Here is a 16,109-nt window from a genome sequence, read left to right as displayed (position 1 = left end):
AAAAAAGAAGTGCTAAGCTTGTGTTAAATCCATCTGCCCTGACATTACAACCAACCAGAGGCTAAGAAAGACATTTCTCAATGTGACACCAGCACAAGCTGTGTAAATTCAAAGAAATCTTTCAAACAAACTTCCACAGGAATAAAGAGAGAGAAGCAAGCAAAGTGAGCACTAAAACAAATACCTCCTGGCCTTGCTTATAGCTAAACAAGCAGGGAAATGCCTCTTCTCTGGACAGATCATCACAGAGCCATTTCCAAGGGAAATTGGTAAAATACTAAGCTGGCTCTTGCAGTTTGAATGCAATGACATGATGAGTTTCTTGCAAGCATATGCCAGAAAACCTAATCCAGACTGGAAAGGAGAGAAGAAAGCTGCAGTGAGACAGTTTTTATGAAAGCCTCATTCAGGGCCTCCACCCTCATGTACTCTACCAGCCACCTTAGCTTTTCCACTCCGCCTGGTCCAAGAGAGCGCCAAGCAGTAAATGAAAAGTGCTGGCTTTAGAATGTTTGGGCATGGACAGCAGGAGCAATATGTGCTGAAATGATTGCAGAATTGTTTTGGTTGGAAAAGACCTCTAAGATCATCCAGTCCAACCACCGACTTAACACCGCCACGGCCGTTAAACCACATCCCCAAGTGCCATGTCCACACATTTCTTGAACACCTCCAGGGATGGTGACTCCACCATCTCCCTGGGCAGCCTGTTCCAATGCCTGACCGCTCTTTCCAGAAGAAAACTTTCCTAATATCCAACCTAAACCTCCTCTGGCACAAGCTGGGGCCATTTCCTCTCATCCTATCACCTGATGAAAGAGTGACCCTGACCTTTCAGCTCCAGATAGAGATTGTCAGCTGGCCTTATAGTCAAAGCAAGGTACAGAGCCTTAAGTCTAGCAGATTACAAAATGAGTAAGCTAAAGTAATACTGATAAGAAATAACACGAGAAGAAGATTTCAAATGGCTCAGTCCCTCCAGGAATCAAGCACTTCCTAACAGAAAAATGTAGTCAGGTTATCAAAATATGACTCTGGGTATTACAACCTTTGCCCAGTCCAGTAAATAGTTTTTGACAGTTACACCCAGGATTTCAAGCAAAAGCACTTCTTCCAGCAGTACAATCAGCTTCCTTGGGAAAAGCATTTAACCTCTCAAACTTCAGCATTGCCATTTCTAAAGCAAATCCAGGCCTCTCCTTACACCACAGGCACGCTGAGAACCACAATTAATTTTTCATAAGAACACTGCAAGCTACAGCTTTCTACACAGATTCATCCTTTAAAAAACACTCCTTTAGCTAACCCTCCACCTCTCCAAGCACCATCCGTGAGCAGCTCCTGGTTTTCCTACTGTTACAACTTATGGTAGGTAAGGACCAATCACTACAAGTGGAGAAAATACCTGTACTTGCATGCCTGTTAAAAATAAGATGCTGAATGCTGGTGTTATCAATCTGCTCTCCCAGAAAATGGGTGATCTCTCTGCACCTGACAGCACATTTACAATGAAACACTGCCAATGTACACACTCAAAACTCTGGGAATGGATTTTGGGTGTCTGACTTGCTTTCCTCTCTCTCCATCCTTATCCCCAACACTAGGACTCAGCTTCCTCAGGCATTTGCCATCTGTGCTACTTTCATCTCCCACTCACCTACTGTCACAACTCCATGTATTGAATGGCAGCAGCTAATAAAACTATGCTCATAGCTTTATGGCTTTTCATAAATCTGCTCCATTCTCTGCCTTTATTTTTTTGGCCTTAGTTCTGCTGTGGCTCTGTGCACACAGTGTGCTGCAGAACAAGACTCCCTTGTGATGCTGTGAAATAGCATTTAACGGCTTCACAAAACTGATATTATTTCTTAAAAGGCTATTTCATCTTTCAAACATGCTGAAATTCATTAAAGTATTTGGTGCCATCTGTTTCCTCTTTGTAAATAAGTAATTCTTTCCATCATGGCAACCACTATGACAAGCCACTAATATTTATGAGGATGTAGCAACGCTCACAGGAAAAGAAAAAGTGACATATACATGAACAGCAAAAAGAATTCATTTCAGCTTAGGAAGAGCCAGAATGGAGATGATCTCCTTACATGCAACCTGGGAACACTGAGGTATAACTCTCACATAAATGGATGTCTGTATCCCCACATCCAGCAGAGACCCCCAGAGGATTTCAGACCACGTCAAGTCAGACCCACCAGTTTTTCAATGAGCTCAAGCAGTTGTTCAGTGACATCTCCATGAGATGGGCTGCCCTGCAGCACAGCTGGCTCTCCAGTGAGCTTGGCTGGCTTTGAGTGGAAACTGTCAGTGTCTGCCAAATGGTGGCCAGACAGCAGAGCAGACTTAACCGATTAGTGGAATACCCCCATCCGACGGCTGGATGGGATTGCTCTCTGTGTCTCTGCACGCTCCACCTGCGTGCTACCACATCTGAAGGCTGCGGTGGTACCCGCACAGGCAGCCTGTCCTCCCAGGAGAGCCAAAAGCCTCCTCCTCACTGGGCCAGCAGACGCTGTTTCAAGCCTCCTGCAGCTGCAAGTCACTGTGAGCGTGTTTTACGTAAGGGTCTGCAGGAGCCGGAGCAGCTCTCACTTGCTGCCCACCAGTGAGCTGTGAAACACAGGTGATTAGTTCCAGATGCTGCTCCAGTGCCTTTCCTTCTGTGCAAAGCGCGCAGAAGGCACTTTGTTTGCTTTCATGGGACTCCCCAGAAATGGAAAACACACCAAAAGTTGGCATGCCCTCAACATCAGGCAGGCTGCAGCATGTAAGACATCTGTGGAAAGACTTCTCCATGAGCCGAAGGGATCTGCACTACACTCACTACGGACCTTAGGTCCTGTCCATTGTCATCACATGCCCAATCCTGGCAGTAGGTTTGCCAACCCCATGACAGTCCCACACACACTCTAACAGGGACCTTGCTTGGCACAAGTAAGGGGAGTGCCCTGTGACAGGAAGCAGAGGAAGAGGACAGCTGCTTGAGAACTCACTAGATCTGGTCTGCCTGTTCCTGCTTCCAAACTTTCTCCTTCAGATTTTGAGTGGCTGCACCTCAAAATTCTTTTGTTTCTCTCAAAAAATCTCACTACAGAACAGCTGGTTTTGTCACTGCCTCTGAATTATGCTACAAGCAGACCTAGGAGCTACCTCTATCTGATCATGTAAAGCACAACGTTCACTTGTAAATGCAGAGTGTTTTCTTCTTAGCACAGTCACTGTGTTACCCAGGCAGAACTTGCCCTCTACATTTTGCATATTCAGGGGCAGGGAGGAATTCAGCTTTAATCGTTCATGGAAAGTACAAGATGACAGAGAAGCTGAGCCTGCAGCTTTCAGAGATATCAGAAAATGTCATTCCCTCGAGCCTGAAAACATTCCAGTGTAAAAGATTTTGGACTCGTGGAAAGGTAATCGTGCAAATATAGAAGCATTGTGTAAACACTGAGGTACTTACAGGCTCCTCCAAGAATTTCATACAGACAGACTGTTGGCTCATCTACACTATCCCTACCATTATATTTTCCTCTATTCACGCCTCTTTTGTATGTAGTTAGTTATGTGGACTGCAGTAGTAACCACCAATACAATTCTAAGTGTAGCAGGTCAGCAGTGAGTTATTACTCACCCTCCAGCCCTTTCTATCAAAGTAGGGTGCTGCCTCCCAGGTCTCAATGAGCTCTCCTCCTCTCAACCTGCTCCACGCTTGTTCCTCATCCTGCTCTGTGTAAGCCTGCAGCTCCCAACCTTGAGGGCACAGCACCAGCTCCAGCTCTCACCCTGGACATTTTAAGAAACAGAAGGACTTAGGGTGTGAAAGGTTTACTTTAGGATGGAGGAAGGCTTATATCTGCTGGTAGAGTCATTTGCTTTATTTGTTCAGACTCCATCCTAAAAATAAACAGCAATGCACCCAGAACCTTGGGCATCTTTTTCTAGTTTTACCTATCTAAATGAATGAAGTCATTTTGGTTCATGCAGGATCTTTAGGTAGTAGCTCCATTAAACAGTCAAAATTAGAGCAGGTCAACAAACATCTAGGGTTCACAGAAGCTTTGCCTTTACACAAAGCCTTTCAGATGGCAAAGACAACAGACACTGAAAGCCACATTAATTACATGGGCACTGTTTTCCCTTCTGTAACCAAGAAGACTGAAAGGGAGACAGGCTGGACCTCCCCACAGAGATCTGCAGGAGCTGGTGCAGGAGGGAACAATATGTCCTTTTGCCCATCCCACATGGCACCACCAGCCCCACACTGAGAACAAGGCAAGGCTGTGCTGCTGCTCCTCCATGTACATAAAGCAACATCTGGTTCTTCCACAGCAATTCTGCTAGGAGGTCAATACTGTTTACAGCTCATACGGCTTCTTCTCAGGTAGTGAGAGGTTATCTGCTTCTCAGCTAACTCAAAACCCAGCACAGGAGAACAGGCAGAAAAAGGGACACTAAAAAAAGTCTTTCCTCTATTTGCTGGAGCCTGACACAGAGACAGCTGAAAGCCCAAATGTAATTTCAATAAACCTCACCCACATCTCAACACCTTCCCTCCATCTCTTCTGCAGCAGCCAGGGTTCTCCCCAGACAAAGCATGGCCTTGTTACAGCAGCTCCCTTTTTCCTTTGTGAAGCCAGAACAGGATCCAGCTTCCACCGCAAACACTCTACAAAAGATGGGCTGGATGCCCTCTGCTGTGAAAACATTGCCAAGTCCACCCCCTAATGATGCCTCCCAGGATGAAAGGGCCATGAAGCCAAAGCAGCCATGAAGCACACCAGCTTCTCCAAGAGGCAGAGGAGATGCCCCACGAGCATCTTGCCGAGTTGTCTTTGAATGAACACTTGTGTCAGCAAGATGGGTAAGGAATCTTCTAGCATGGCAGCTGCTAGTCCAGACCCAAACCAAAAGCACTCTCCTGCCCCCAGATCCAGTGATTTGCAAAATCCAAAGCCTCATGCTAATTACCCCCAATTTTATAGCAGGCCAGAGAGACCAGGACCTTGGTTCTCAAATATCCCTCAAACTTGGGTTGGCTTGAATTTTGGATCCAATGTCTGTGGTGTGGGCTAAGGCAAAACTAGAAGAGAACAAGAGGGGAAAAAAATAATCAGCCTTGCTCTGTGGATCTTTAATATAGGGCCACCTCTGATGCACTTTTACAAAACTATAATGAGACCACTATAATATATATTCCAGCCAAAATTCTTGGCTCCTGAAGCCAGCTTTATATGGTATGTAATACAGAAACACCCAGGAGACACTATAAGAACTCTGACAAGGATAATATTAAGCTAGAACAAAACAGAACTTCTGGCACCAGCTCCACTCAGCTCTTAAGTAAACTTGTCCCATTAAAAAGTAGCCTCTAAGATATTTTCTCTCTGAAGTGTATAGTAGCTTATAAAAAGCAGGAAGGGTTGCCAAGTTGTAGATGTGTTCAAGTACTCCTTACCCTCATTAAAGAGCATTCCCTGGCAGCCAGCAGCTTTGAGTGTTCCAGTGAACCGGATTTTATAAGGGGGGTGTTTACAGTGGTGTACAATGGAGCTGGAAATCACAGTGCACTGTAGCAGCCCTGCACTGGATACAGCTGTGCTTGCAGCCCTAGCACCCAGGGCACAGAGTGACCCAGGGCACAGGCAGGGTCATCAGGGAGGCTCCATCCAAACAGCAACTATTACAAAACCTCAAGCCTCTCTGCTCCACAAAAAGAACAACACCCAGAGATGCCCATGCCTAAACCAAGATCGGGTTATGAAATATCAATAAGGATCTAAGTCTCACTTCCACCAGTGTCATATGTAACAATACTTACAGAGATGTCTTCACAGCGAGCACATACAGAATCCATCTGCTTACTGTTCACACTGGCTTCTGCAGCAGTCAGGAGTGCAGCTCTTCAGTGGATCCGTACCCTGGTGCCACCCCAGCCTTGTTGCTGTGAAGGTTACTTTGTTTTCTCAGCTCAGTGTCCAGCACATATTCTGCATGAGGATGTTAGCCAGCCCTGTAAGAGGAATCAACAAATGACAAGATACAGAATGTCCTTTCATCCCTAACACTGATGAAGAAAAGGGAAAGAGAACAGGTGTGCTCTTGAGTTTCTCCCTTCCCTCCTGCTATCAACCCAAGCACTGTTTCCCAAAGGCTTTTCAGTTTCCTCTGAAGAAGGATCCCAGTTCGTGTGTGGCATCTCTATGGCACTTATGCAAGCCATTAATGACCTCAATCTTTCTCTGCAGCACAAACACAATTTATCACCTGTTTATAAACAGGTGCTGGCTCCCAGTTCCTGTTCAGCTGACCTCCACTCCTGCTGTGATTTAGAGAACCCAACAATGCACACTTGGTATGTTTCGTGACCTTGCAGAATCATTAATACTGAACACAGGGGATGCAGAACCTGCCATGCATCTAATTTCTTCACTGACACTTGCCCAGAGCAGCAGAGACATGGGTGCAAACACTCAGCCAAGCTAACACAACCAGAGGCAGAGGAAAGCCTGTGCAAAATTACATCTGGCTGTAGGCATTTGAAGATAAAAATACTCTCCAAGGGTAGCAAATAAGTGGAACTTAAGAAGAGCAGAGCGTCAGAAACGCTGTGTGGTCACTTTGAGATAAAAGAAAGACTGGAGAAGTAGATAGGCAGGTTCCCACAGCTTCTCATTAGCTGCAGAACCAGGCAGAGATAAAACAAATGAGAAATCATGGTCCACAGGGAGAACACACGGAAAGAAAAGTCATGGCCAGGCAGCTTTCTACAGAGCTTTGACTCAAGTTTCAAGGATGCTCACAAGTGAGGAGGAAACAGAGATATGGGAACATGTACAGAGACTAATTTCTTTCTTTTCATACTGTCTTCTCTTAATTGCTGCATTTCTCATGCTAGGCACAGTAATAAGATCTTGGGTTTGGAATTCTTACAAAGACAGCATAAGACTTCATAATTTGTTTCAATTATGACATTTGAAGAGGCAGGTTGTAAATCTAGAGTTTCCTTGAGTCAATATTCAGGGGTTGGGATGCCTAAGCTATAAGACAGATGTAGGAATCAGTCCAAATCCTGGAGCTCTAAGGTGGCTGAATGGTGAAGCTTCATTTATTCGAGGGGTAACACGGTAAGAGAGTATCCAAGAAGTATGCTGGAGAGACTAAGAAATGGGCCAGTGCCATAGAACCACAGAATGGTTTGGGGTGGAAGGAACCTTCAATATTCATCTATTTCCAACCCACCTGCCACAGACAGGGACCTCTTTTGCTAGACAAGGTTGCTCAGAGCCACATCTAACCTGACCTTGAATGCTTCCAGTGGTGGCATATCCACAGAATCCCAGGAACATCCAGGTTGGCAAAGCCCATCAGGATCACCAAGTCCAACCTATACCCCTACTCTACAAGATTCACCTTAAACCATATCCCTAAGCACCACGTCTAAATGGCCCCTAAACATATCCAGCATTGGTGACTACCACCTCCCTGGGCAGCTCATTCCAGTTCCTGAGACCCACCACTTCTCAGAGCAACCTGTTCCAGTGCCTTAACACCCTCATCACAATAAATGTCTTCCTTGTGTCAATCTAAAATATATCCTCTTTGAGTTTAAACCTGTTGCCCCTTAGCCTGTTACTACATGCCCTGATAAAAATTCTCTCTGCAGCTTTCCTAAAGTCCTCACTTCTGTATTGAAAAGCTGGAAGAACTCCCCTGAGCCTTCTCTTCTCCAGTCTGAAGAACCACAACTCTCTCAGCTTTCCTCCACAGAAGTGTTCCACTCCTCTAATCATTTTCATGGTCCTCCTCTGGATCTACTCTGAATGGTCCATGTCTCTCTCATACAGAGAACTACAGAGCTGGATGAGAGGAGAATAAAGGGAGAATCACAGAATCAGCCAGATTGGGAGAGCCCTACAAACTCATCCAGTCCAACCTATCACCCAGCCCTATCCATTCAACTAGACCATGGCACTAAGTGCCTCACCCAGTCTTGTCTTCAACACCTCCAGGGATGGCGACTCCACCACCTTCCTGGGCAGCCTATTCCAGGGGCAAATTACACTCTGTAAAGAACTTCCTCCTCAACCTGCTAGCCATACTAGTTTTCATGCAGCCCTAGACAAGCCCCAGTGGCTGCACTTACATATGGCCAGCTTGCATTTTATTTTTTAGCTACCAATATCCCAAGTCCACCAGGCTGCTTTCAATCCATTCGTTACTCTGCCTGTAGTGACACTGGAGATTGCCTCAACACAGGTGCAGGACCTCGAGATTCACAACAGCCCACTCCTCAAGCCTGTCAAGGTCCCTCTGCATGCCATCCTCTCCCTCAAGTAGATCCACTGCACTGCTCAGCTTCGAGCCATCCACAGCCTTGCTGAGGGTACAACCCCATTATAGCAGCAGTTAAGATATTGAACAGCCACAGTATGGACTCCTGAGAGACAACACTGGCTACTGAGCCATTCTGGATGGAGCCACACAGCTGATTCCTAATTCATGGAATACCCCATCCATCAAATCCCTGTTTGTCCTGTTTAGCTGAAAGGATGTTGTACAGGACCATACCAAAGGCCTTGCAGAAGTCCAAGAGGATGACATTTTTAACTCTTCCCTTGTCCAGTGATGCAGTCACTCTGTTGTAGGAGGCCACTTGACCATCAGACATGATTTGACCTTTGTGAAGCCACATTGGCTGTCTCAATCTTCCTGTCTTGCAAGTGTCTCAACAGGATCCATGGTGTGATCTTACTGGGCACAGAGGTGAGGCTGACTGCTTGGTAGTTCTGAGGTCCCTCTTTTTATCCCTTTTGAAAGTGGATGCGATGTTTCACTCCTTCCAGTCACTCAGGACTTCACCTGATGGCCAAGACTTTACAAGTACGATGGAGAGTGGCTTAGCAACTACATCTGCCAGTTCAGATGTGTGTCAGCACGTTCAGACTATGTAAAAGACAATTCAGACTAAAATTTGGCAGCCTCAGGAGTGTCTATCTGTAAAATCTTTACCAAGATGTGATAGTATGTATTTTTGCTTCAGAGTGTCAGTATAGTCTGTGACCAGAAACTTCCTTTAATGTTCCTGGAGAGGAAAGGGGACAGAGTGGGAGGGAAATTAAATTTTAAATATATAAATATATCTATATTTGTCTTTCAAGTGACTAGAACCTCACTCTGAACCAGGAAAGCTGCTATCATTCTTTTCATACTGGATGACAACTGGAATACCATGGGAAACTTTATGGCTTCTTCCCCTCTGTTTTATCTGCCATAGTACATAGAGGAGTCATCCATAATGTCACAGACTGTTTTTATTTCCTCCTAACACATTGCTGGCTCTTTTTCCTCTCCTGTCACATACAGTTAGATTATACTCAGCATTCAATATGCCTCCTATAACCTTTCAGATATGGCTACGTTTGGAAGAAAGTTATGGAGTGTGGACAGAATGAGTTGCCAATATTTAATTCTTCCAAAGGGTCATTTGAAGCTAAGAGATTGTCTAGCAGACCTCAGTGCTGGGAGAGATGACAGCTAAAGTGTCCTGCAAATAGCTCTGGCTGTGGATATCCATTACCCAAATATGCCTTAAGGAAAACAAAAAGTCTTTCTGTGGTAAATGAATGAATTCATTTTTCCTTCTATTTCTTACCTAATCCATTTCTAGAGAATATCTTAAAGAATCAATGTTTCTGCTAATTACTGCATGAAAAAGAATAGTTCTCACCACCTAAAGATCCATGTAGAACCAGCACCTAGGAGAGAAAAGAGTTCTCATTACTAGCTATAAATGCCCATGAACACACTGAAGTTTTGGATACTGCTTCAGACCCTGGAAGGTACATAGGACAGGCTACTTATTTAATCCATAGTCCACAGATGGTCTTCCAGAAGACAGTTTATCCTACCTGCCCTAAATGGCTACCCTTGAATGTCAGGAATCACTGCCTGGAAATGTACAGCTTAGAGTACCAAACACACAGCAAACCCAGACTCAGCATCTACAAGTCAGGTAAGGTAAACCCCACCATCAGGGACTCCATCTGTCTTGTTTTAACTCTGCTCTGGGGCATCTGCTCACAAAGAAATTGAAGAGTCCAAACTGTCTGTGAAAACCTCTACAAGCCTCTCTCCTGCATCAGCTGGATCATTAATAAAGAGCACTTACTGCCCTCAGGACTCTGGTAGCAGTGGTAATTCAGATCCTAACATAAACTTGAAGAGATTCTGTTCTCCTGTTTGTACAGCACATCACACTGTGGGGACACGGTTCAGGATCAGGGTCTCCATTTACTCCTCTGTCCCTCCAAGCTCCAGGCCTTAGAGAACCTGCACAGTCAGTGCAGAACATAACACAGAGACTGGCAACAGAAGAGACCTCACCATTTACGCTTGTGATGAACAGAAGATTCCACATCCAAGTAGGGAATGCATTTCAACTTCAGCAGGGAACTGCACAGGGATGGGCTGAACAAATCACCAACCGCCTTGTCAGCCATGCCAGCCAGCATTATCAGAGGCAAGGGCTGGACATCATTGGTGCTCTCTCCCTAAGGAGAAAAGATGATGGTAATGGTTACTCCCTTCGTTCAGGAGGGAACAGGATGCTAGACATGGAAGGGTGCTCCCCCTCCTTTCCCAGGGACAGGTAATCAATCCACACTTGCAGCAGAGAGCCTTGGCTGATGCAGTGACAGCTCCCCCTCCCGTTCCTGTCAGCTTGAGGCACTGTGCTTGCAGGAAAACTCACATCTGATTCCCATATTTCAGGTGGCTTGTGATAATTCTGAAGTATCAGAGGAGGGTAAGTAGAGATGGAGTAGCCAGATTGCTTTAAATAGCCTGGCACTGGGACAAAGTCTAAAAAATGCAAACAAACCCAAATATTTTTTTTCTTGCTGAGCTCAGGAGATAGAAAATTGTTTTCCCATACTGCTGCTTCCTGACAGAACAGGCTCCTTCTGCAAAGTCTCTTGAAGGATGCCAGAAAAGGAAAGAAGGAGCTTTCAACAGAAGTCCAGAGATCAAGCAGCAGGAACATTGCAGCTACCACACTGAACAATGTTTGGCAGCACAAGGCGTGGTGCAGGTATCCCTGAACCCATCCTCCCCATCTGTGAATGTGGCACTGCAGGGCTAACTGTAGAGAAACACAGGGACAGGTTATTGTATCTCACCTCAAACCTCTTCCCTAACTATGCTTGCCCTTTCTCCCTGTGCAGTGAGGACACGCTCAGAGGAGTGGCCAAGTGTGCAGAATGTTTCAGTGCTCTGTCCCCCTTCAGCTATTGGGTTCTGCCTCTGTGCTTGAGGGGATAGAGCCACCATAAGAGTACTGTTAGCTCACGGCAGCACAAGGGTAGACTGTGCCCACTTCACCTATGACTGCCAGCGTGCTGGCAGTGACTTAACAGCACATCAATACAGCGGCTGTTGAACGAGGGATCTGGAGTGAATCATTGTGCACAAAGAGCAATGTGGATGCACTTAATCCTGCTTTTGCCCAACTCACAATAAAGTACTTTTCACAGTGAAGACAACTGCACAGCAATTCCTTACACTACCTCAAGACTTCTCAGTACAAACTGTTATCTCCTTCCACTATTTCCCCTACCACTGCATCTTATTACAAAGGGATGTTCACCAGCAGTTATCCTTGGATTGTATCTGCAAAGTCTCCTCACAACATTAAGAGGCTTTTGCCCAGAAACTTCTTTCCTGTTCAAAGTGAATTGCAGTACCTTGTCATTTAATAGACCTCATTAGCTGGAGATTCTGAAGTACTCCAAGAACCTACATTCAGAGAATGCCAATAAACACATTTCTGCCTGATGGCACATTTACCCAGGCTTAGACTTTTGCTCTCCTCTTGGGACTGGAAAGATAACACCCAGGATGATTTACAGTATTGGCCAACAAGAGACTCTCTGCTGGCATGGTCAGCTGTGTGTAAGAGGGTCATGCAACTGTCTTTTCTGCTCAGACACAGACAGGGATCTCTAACACCACCACAACATTCTTTGAATGTCTCTTTAAACCTAGCATTCAACTGTTTTATTTTAAAACACCAGGAACATGTCAGTTAAAAGGAAAACAGCAACTGGGGGGCTTTAAGAATTGCTTCATCGTATCTGCCACGACACATTCACACAGATGAAGACTCCTTTCTTGTGCATTCCTTTTTAAGGTTCTTTTAAAAGTGTCTTGGTGTGGGGAACTCGTCTGGACTAAAACCAGCATTAAAAAATAATATGAAAACACTCCCCCTCAAAAAATAACCATAAAAGGAGTCTAAGACTCTACATTTTAAAGCTCTTGAAACTCCAACTCTCAAAAACACACTCAGCAGATTGCTCTATCCTATAGAGAATATGTCCAGAAGAGCAGCAACCATAGCCTGACTTTCCAGGCTCCCTTCACTTGTCTTTCATCCCATTTCCTCCTACCCTCCCATCCTCTGGTGGGAACAGACTGGCCTGGCCCTTTATCCTTTATTGTTACAAACATTCAGCAACATTTTACATCTGCTATTGAGAAACACCAAGGCTTGTGCTGATTTACCCCAGCCCTGCAGCACTCCTGAGTGCTGGGATCTAGGAGGGGGGAGGACTCCTGTACATGGAACACTCACAGCAAGTGCCTCTGGGTTCAGCATGGACTTCACTTCCTCCAGGAGTTAACGCCTGCAGAGCAGAAATGCTGTTTATCTTTGGCAGGCTACTATGGCTGAAGTCATTAAAGAAAGACATGTTAAAAGCATTTTGAGCAGTATCTTTTGTATGCAAGTAAATCTAAACTTTGAGCTGATAGAGCTGTCCTCAAGTCTCAGGCCAGATGGAAACTGGAGAGGCAATTTTTGTGATAGGAAATTTTCTTGGGAATAGGCAATGCTAGAGGAAAAAGAAAAGGCAAATCTGCAGATGAGTTAGAAATCAGGGCTGTATTTGAAGCCCCAGCATTAAATATCAGCAATCAGGGCTGTATTTGAAGCCCCAGCACTAGAAATCAGCAATCAGGGCTGTATTTGAAGCCTTAGCACCAAATACCATCAATCAGGGCTGTATCTGAATCCTGAGCACTAAAAGCTAGAAATCAGGATTCTATTTGAAGCCTGAGCATTCAAAACTGATAATTTCTACAATCTCAAGAAAATTTGCATGAAAATTTAACCCATTATGTCATCTTAAGGTAAAGTTGTACACTAATTATGGGTCAAGTTATTTATGAAACTCAGCCTAAAGCAAAAATGTCATTTAAAACTTGAGTTGATTTCATATCCAGGTATTTAGAGACATAGAGATAACCTTAGTTCCTTCTGACTGGGGGTTCTCAAGTTGTGGTGGAACATTAATTAGCTGTAAAAGCATAGCAAATACAAGAATAAACTCCAGAGATCAAATAAGAAATGCTGGGGAAGGGAACTGTGATGAAGATTCACGCACAAAAGAAAAAGGAAGACTGTGTTGCTCTTAGCACCAGAGAACAAGAATTAACCCCAGCCTAAGGCTGTTAATGACAAGGATGATGGCAATGCAGCAGCAAAGCTCTCCTTAGAGCATCCTGACAAAAACCAAAGCAGTGTGCATTAATCCAAGGAATGTGATAGATGCGAGTCATCTCACAGAACCATATGGACACACACAGACCTACAGACACACAGATATCTGCTCTTCATAAGGCTTCACTAGCAGCCCCTGGTTAGAGAAGGGCCATCTGCTCCCTGCGCTGCAAGAGACAAAGAGCAGAGCCCCAGGACTTGGCTGCGGGAGGAAGTCAGCAGGCAGGGAGCGTGGGTGTGAATTTGCTGTGTATTAGCTACTCGGCACTAACTGCCCCTGCTCTTGGTGCTCAGGAGGGGAAAACCAACGCACACCATCTTCAGAAAGGAGCTGACCTAATTCAGGCAAAAGCACTCTTGAAGCTAACCTTGCACAAAATCACTCTTAGTAGGTACTGGAAGCATCCACTCAGGGAATTCTCACCAAGTAACGAGCAGGCTGTAAATTCACCCTTGAGCTTCCTGAGTACACCCAGCAGATAGGCCCTCACAAGCCCAGAACAGCAGCCAAACAAGCCCAGCACCTGTAAGAGTCACAGAAACATCCAGGTTGGCAAAGCCCCTCAGGATCACCAAGTCCAACCTATAACCCTACTCAACCAGATCCACCTCAAACCATATCCCTAAGCACCACATCCAAACGGCCCTTAAACACATCCAGGGTTGGAGACTCCACCACCTCCCTGGGCAGCTCATTCCAGTCCCTGACCACCTCTCTGTGAAAAACCTTTTCCTAATATCCAAGCTAAACCTACCCAGCCTCAGCTCGAGTCCATGTGGTCCAAGGCTGGAAGTTTATGCAGTCTCCTCTTGGAAAAAAAAAATGATGAGAATTGTTTTGGTTAGAAAAGCCTTCTAAGATCAGCAAGTCCAACTGTTCCCTAACTCCACTGAGCCTGGTGCAAAACCACATCCCTCAGCACCACACCTCTGCATCTTTTAAGCACCTCTAGGGAAGGGGATCAACCACCTCTCTGGGCAGCTTGTTCCAGTGTTTGAGAACCCTTTCTGGGAAAAAGTTTCTTCTAATATCCAACCTAAATCTCCCCCCGATGCAACTTGAGGCTATTTCTTCTCATCCTAGCACTTGCTCCTAGGGAAAACAGTCTGACCCTCACCTCACTACAACCTCCTATCTGCTCCAAGTGGCTCCTACAGAATCTGAGAAAGGAACAAATTATACAAAGTATTAGAGAGGGAGAGATAAAAGCTGACAAAAGCAGAGACAGGAAGGGGGGGAAGCTGGGGATAGCATCGAATGCCTACAACTGTTCAACCATTAAACGTGACATTTCATTTATCGGTAGTCATTCCAAGTCTGCATCTTAGGGGCTGCTCTTTAGGATGCAATTTATGCTCTGTGCATGTAGCCAGATTTCCTCCCCCCCCTGTCTTTTTGATCCTAAGGTGCAGTAGGCTGTGCCAAAAATGCCTTTGCCTAGGGCACCCGCCTATGTAGAGCCAGCAGTGCTAATAGACTCTGGAAGCACTCGCTGCTGACACTTCATACATCAGCAGCCCAGCACATTGCACCTATTTTTTCCTTCAATATTCTCTCTAGATACACAAAATCATGAAAAATGTCGTTTACACACACAGACCACAATTAAGTTATTAGCACAGTTATTCAAGTCTCTTCAAACATCATCTTTGTCACCGGAGGCACTTTTCACCAACCCCCATGATCCTGAGTTTCTCAGGCCTCCACATCATTAGAATCTATTAGGCACCTTCATGTTAGCTCTGTTTTATTATATAACACATAATTATGCATTTCATTAACAGCATCACCAGGCATGGCACATCAAAGGGAGAAAGGCAGCTGCCCAGGAAATTCAAAAAGATGCAGTTTACTTAAAGCTCACTGTTAAAAAAATCCTCCCCCTCTCTTTTCAATCAAATTGTGCTCAACACGTTTCAAAGGTTTTGCTTCAGCTCAGAGAACAGAGTCCAAACAACCTCATTAGAGGCTGCTGCTACAGTGAACATTCCCTGAATCATGTGAAAGAAAAGGCTGTCAGCCTGCTACAGAGGGCAGATCAATGTTCTTGTATCTGCTGCAAACCCGCTTTGCAAGAGAGCTCCCTTCCCACTTGCAGCATGCAATGACAAATGCAGAAGAGCCTATCAAAAGGAAAACAAAACCCTCTCTTTTTCTAGCCAAATTCATTCTGCTAGGTTTGTTCAAATAAAAAAGCTGCCTGAACAAGCTCATCAGGGATCATCCATTCCAACCTCCCTGCCGTGGGCAGGGACACTTCCCACTGGATCAGGTTGCTCAGAGCCACATCCAGCCTGGCCTCAAAAATGCCCAGGGAGAGGGCTTCCATCACCTCCCTGGATCTGTTCCAGTGTCACACCACCCCCGTGCTGAAGAACTTTCTAACATCCAGTCTCGATCTCCCCTCATCTTGCTTGGATCTGCTACCCCCAGTCCTATCACTACCCAACACCCTAAAAAGGCCCTCCTCAGCTTTCTTGGAGCCCCCTTCAGATACTAGAAGGCCACAGTAAGGTCTCCTAGGAGCCTTCTCTTCTT

General features: G+C 45.3%; 1 pseudogene; it reads right to left on the bottom strand.

The window, feature by feature from the left end:
- Window positions 1–16,109, bottom strand: part of LOC135189817 (uncharacterized) — an 81,562-nt pseudogene that overhangs the window by 24,849 nt on the left and 40,604 nt on the right.

This window comes from Pogoniulus pusillus, chromosome 34 (assembly GCF_015220805.1).
Source record: "Pogoniulus pusillus isolate bPogPus1 chromosome 34, bPogPus1.pri, whole genome shotgun sequence".
Lineage (NCBI taxonomy): Eukaryota > Metazoa > Chordata > Aves > Piciformes > Lybiidae > Pogoniulus > Pogoniulus pusillus.
Note: the sequence above shows the minus strand (reverse complement) of the source record. Positions and strands in the feature narration are given on the sequence as shown.